Source organism: Lepidochelys kempii, chromosome 15 (genome assembly GCF_965140285.1).
Source record: "Lepidochelys kempii isolate rLepKem1 chromosome 15, rLepKem1.hap1, whole genome shotgun sequence".
In the NCBI taxonomy this organism is placed as follows: Eukaryota; Metazoa; Chordata; order Testudines; family Cheloniidae; genus Lepidochelys; species Lepidochelys kempii.
In genome coordinates, this window is record NC_136394.1 from 3,693,747 (window position 1) to 3,699,558 (window position 5,812).

Sequence of the window (5,812 nt, forward strand, 5' to 3'; positions counted from 1 at the left end):
TGTCAGGCTCACATCTTCTACTCAGCGACACTTTCTTCCTGTACCCTTCACAGATTTTAAGCCCACAAGGGATCATGGGACCATCCAATCTGGACCCTCATGGGGTCCCAGAGCCCAGGCTCTGGCCCGGGGCCGAACGTCTACACTGTGGTATTATAGGCCCACGAGCCCGAATCTGCTGACACTGGCTGGCTGCAAGTGTTTTATTGCAGTTAGACATCCCTGGAGCCCCACTCCCCAGGATCAGTCTCCAAAGGGGTTTTCACCACCAGCCATTTCAGAAACATTTGGCCCTAATTCATGTGTTGAAAACGGACTCAGAACATGGCCTGTTTCAGGTCTGGGCTCTCTCCTCCAAGGGCTCTAAGAAAATCAGGGCTCCCATTGTCTTCAGTCCCAGCCATCAGAGAACCTGGGTGCCAGGGTGATTGTTGCCTAACCTTCCATTTTGTAATGAAATGCTTTATTGCTGTTCATCACGCCCCCTATTGTCTTAGCTGTGCCCTGCCCCGCCCCTGAGATCTCCGCTGTCTACCCCTTCTCACATGGCCCCATGGCAGCCACACAGGCAACTCTTTCCTCCGCTTTATTACCCCGTGCCCCCATTGTTGTAGCAAGTTGGAAGACTTCTTAATCTGATCTGGGAGTCACAATGTGCTACGTGCTCCAGTGAATCACGCTGGGGCTCAGACAAGGGGCACTGGCGTCTGCCTGCCAAATGCTCCTGTTTCAGATAATATGCAGAAATGCAGTTATCAGGGGCACCCATGAAGGCAACCAGCTGCCAAAGAGACACTCACCTTCTTTCAGAGCCCTTCCCCTCTTAAGTTACCTGATCCTAAGGTCAGGTGAGGGGCTTCAGTGAAAACATACCTAAACTGTCCTGATATGATTAAAAAGAACCACGTCAGTTAAAGAACTAACAGAATAAGGGAACAATACAGACACCATAGCCAGACCATCAGAATTAGGGTTAGCTAGCAATTAGTATTTATGGCTAACAGCACTGTCTGCTCAATACCACCCGTCAGCTCAGACACAAGATACCTTAGGCCCCATGCAAGCACCAATAGAGAAAAGAGATAATGAGATCGCCACAGAGCACCAGAAACGGAGCAATTCGGTTTCCAGTCAGTACTACAGCTGAAGCCAAGTGGAGTGGAAAATAGCTAGAACAGGATTCACTAAAGTGGAATTTATCATCACCTAAAATTACTACTTTTGGTCACTTGTACACTCCATTGCTTGACAACACTTTGGTTCATTATGAAATATAGTCAAGAGACCAACTAACCAGCGTCAGTCGGGTTGATTGATCTAAGCCACTAACGCTGTCGTACAGGACATAGGTTCTATCCAATAGCAGGGGAGCCGGGAAGCCGTCTCATGCAGCGTTGTCACGTTCACCTTACGCAGAAGCTGTGTCCCTAAGCTCCACCCCTGAAGCCATCTTTTTATACCCTACCTGTTTACAAGTACCAGGCACTGTGTACGTCATCTTAACCACTCAGCCTTCTACCGTGTATTTCTGGTATCATGGTGTATCCCTCTTAGCTCTTTGCTCTGAACACGCACATTCCAGGATCCACAGGGCGTGATGGCACCTCCTAGGTTTGCCCTAGGATAGAACAATCCTATGTCTTGTCATTTTCCTTTGGGACATTCCAGTTCTGGCCTGTGACAGTAGCTCCCTTCTGCTGCTAGCTCTCCTCTGGCCTGATCATGACAGCTTCCCTATTTGCTCAAGCCAAAACTTACGTCAGTGAATGCAAGGGGGTATGAGAAACTTAGCCCAAGTGAGCAGGGTTATATAAAAATCATAAAAAGAACAGGAGGACTTGTGGCACCTTAGAGACTAACCAATTTATTTGAGCATGAGCTCTCGTGAGCTACAGCTCACTTCATCGGATAGGCCTTTTAACTGCTCTACTGTTTGTGCGTAGTGTTTGCCACAGGGTGCTGTACTCACCACAGAAGCACCTCCTTGTGGCAGCATCTGGGGATTAGCTCTGCAAGTCTGACACCTTTTCCTGCATGTCTCCTGACCAGCTCACTCTAGTTTTCCCCTTCCAGGGGTGGGGTCTGTGTGTGTACAAAAGTCTCTCCGTACCAACTCTTCCAGGCAGCCTTCCAATGCGCTGCCCCGCAGTGCTGCTGCCTCCCCAGTGGCTGGTAGGGGAATCCAGGCCTGCCCTCTACTCCGGTTCCAGCCCAGCGACCCTATAGCCAGCAGCTAAGGTCTGCACCGTCCCACACCTCGCTGCCTTTTCCCTGGGCTGCTTCCTATGTTGCCTCTATCCGGCTCCTTCTCCACCCTCCTCCGGGTATGCCCTTCCCTCTGGGCCAGCTCCGGTCTCTCCATAGCCTTGGAGAGAGGGACCATGGACCTCCTCACTGCAGCACCCTTCTGCTCTCAGGTTTCAGAGTGGCAGCCACGTTAGTCTGTATCAGCAAAAACAACAAGGAGTCCTTGTGGCGCCTTAGAGACAAACAAATGTATTTGGGCATAAGCTTTCGTGGGCTAAAATCCAGTGGGTTAGAAAGCTTATGCCCAAATACATTTGTTCGTCTCTAAGGTGCCACAAGGCCTCCTCATTGTTTCTTCTGCTCTCACCTACTTGACTTTAGACAAGCCCCACCTATTCCTGTCCAGGTGAACCTCATCCCTTCATTAGTCCTCACTGCTCCTGGCCTCTCCTCCAGGCGCAGCCTAGGCAGTTAATTGGCCAACCTAGCTACCTTAACCCATGCTTAATGCATGCTACTATCTATCTGGGTGAATAATGCATAGTATTAATATGATATGTGCAAATACTAGCCAGCAAATATTAGTCAACAACTATCCAACTTTGTGCAGATTTTTCCTTACCAGTTCTCACAACAAAATGCAAAACTGCCCTTTGCAGCCTCCCAGCAGCTGCTGGCACATCCCTTCCTTCCCCACACACTGCTCCCCACGGTGGATCAGGGACACTCTTCATAGCACAAGAAGCTCGTTATTTTTACAATCCATACCTTTTCTTTGACCTCCAGTAACCCTGTTGGGTGCATTTTCCCTCTGTCCCCCACGCAGTGCTGCTGGACAGAACGGCATTTACCTCTGTGCGTCAGTCATGGAGACATTATTACAAACAACAGGCAAACAAGAGTAACATTTAAAAATGGATTTTTTGAAATACGTTGATTGCTTCCCCCCCCCCCCCCCCGGATCCATGGGTGCCTGCTGCTGCAATGCCCATGCTCAGCATGCCCGTAGGCAAGGAGCCAGCCCAGGGAGTGTTCAAAAAGAAAGCAAAGCATCACTTTCGGGGAGCTACCCAGTTATCCATGCTCAGAGAAGGGGCATGACCCTGAGATGCTGGGATCCCCCCATTTCCTGCTGGAGTCACAGCAGGCAAAGAGTTCTCAGCATCTCATGAAGTGGGTGGAGGGCAGCAGCCAGTATGCAGCACACTAGTGTGGGGGAGGAGAAATTCCAGCCAAGGACACTGGAGCAAACCCCACTCTTAAATGCCATGAGCTCTTTAGAGGCACAGAGAGCAAGCGGGAGCCAGCTTTTTAAGAGGTCGTCCTGCCTGGAACACAATTTATTTCCCTTGGGAGGATGGGGGCTCCCTACACCAGCAGTGCTGGGGGCTCTAGGTGTGTCATGCCTGGTGCTTAGATCACTGGATCGCCCTGTGGCTAGAGGGACTGGGCAGAGATGAAGCTGGGGAGTCACCTCTTTTACTGGCCAGAAAAGCCCCTTCATGCACCACTTGACAACAGTGCCTGGGACATGGGGCCTCCTGGGTGGTGGGGGAGTGCACCATTGATGGATGCTTGTGATGCCTTTTGGGGTGCATTGGGCTGGATGGGGGGATAGAAACCAATGTCCACTCGGTGCCCCACACTCACCCAGCAAGAGCGGCTCCTGACCTGCAGGGCTGAGGCCAGCTCCCGGCCCTGGTATTGCAATGCTGCTCAGATTTAGCCCAGCCACCCCTCTGCCATCTTACTCGCTAGACGTCTAGCTGAGGAGAAGTGCTTTTATCAGGAGACACTGCCCTAATCTGGCCTAAAAGAGAAGTCACCTATTTTGTTCATTAATTTTCAACCCCTTCTACGATCAGGCAGTAGGGAATCGTTAAACTAGGGACTTCTATAGCAAGAATGAATGTTGGGTCACATTATTATTATGATATGAATTGCAGTAGGGCCTAGGAGCCCCCATCATGGCCCTGGACCCTACAGTGCTAGGGGCTGTACAAATTCTGTACATTGAATGGAAATGATCCCAAACCACGGCACTTGGATCCAGAGCTGGGTGGGAAATGTTCCCAAAATTCAAAGGGTGTTTGGATCAGGGGGTGTTGGGCCATTTATAAAGAATAATCTATTCAGCTGAATCTGCGACGTCATTAGTTGAGTGAGTTTGTTTTGCAGAGGCTATTTTTACTGATAATACTTTGTGCAGCTCTGTTGCCCCTTACCCCCAAGTGCATTGGGCTGGGGAGCAGATGTGAGCAGGAACGCGGGTCTGAGAACAGAGCCGTGCTGGATGACCCACAAAAAGTTCAGTGATTCTGTCTGAATAAGGACCCAGAAGTCTGGCTGTTTATCTGGATCTTAGTCAAGCTCCTTGGGTCGGCAGGAATGTCGTGAGAACAGGTTAAGAGCTGCAGTTCTTGGCTGCCACTAGCTGGGACCGAAGCTCCATGAGAATGTCCTTTCTCATGGTATTTTGGCTTTTCGTCTCCCAGTGGAACAGAACAGGGGGAAAACAAGAGAAAGTGAACTGAACTATTCAGAACTGAAATGTTCAGAACTCAGGTAAGGGTCAGTTTGGGGGTCATAGGAAGGTTTGGGGTTGGGTGATGCTTATTTTATCCAAACCTGTTTTCCCACCGGTAGCAGCTGCTAGCCTTACTGGGAATGATAATGGTACATTTCCAGGCTGAGATTTTCAGGCGGACTAAGGGATTTAAATGCCTAGTTGCCATTAAAATGAATGGGGACCAGGAATCCAAATCCCTAAGCAACTTTGAAAACCTCACCCTTAAAGGCATTATTTCCAAAGAAGACCACCCAAGACACTTCAAAAGCCCCACAGCTCAATGGACAAGCAATATGCAGGGGATGCTTCATTCAGCACTGAAATGCAGCCACCTCTGGGGTGAATCATGGCAGCTGGTCAAAGAGAGCAGTCCCAGATCAGTTTGGGAAAATGAGTGAAGGGCGTGTTAGAGGAATTCACTTTCCACAGATTTATGTCAGAGCCAGCATTTTCCCACTTTTAGCAGGTGATACACAATGGAGCTCTGAATTCCAGCTTTCTCCTAAACAGGCCCTGTGCATTCCCTTTGGTGAGTTAGCACATGTCCATTCACCCCCACCCCAGCAAAGATCTGGTTGAGGTTATGAAGGGGAAGGGAATAAAGTTCCTTATTTTGGAGCATCCTCTCTTAACTGCATTAACTCTGCTATTGAACGGTCACCCAGGATGTTCTCTGACAGGTGCCTTAGAAATCATAAATACTACTGCGTCCAGTTGAAACAGCTGGGAAGGTACAAGGTAATTTCCCAAGTTAACACATGGCCAGGGTTAATACTGCTACACCTGTGAAAAGTGCAACAACCATGGGGGCAAGGCCTTGGATTTACTCACACTCTGAAAGACTCTGGAGGATCTTTCCCCTTTGGTGGAACCATCAGCAAAGAGAGCCAGCTTTCCCCTCTTCACAAGAGACATCCCCAGCCTTCAGCAGGCACCAATGTGCCTCCAGACAGGTCTGGGTTTGGAGTGATGCAAGCATGTGCAAGATATGTGGTG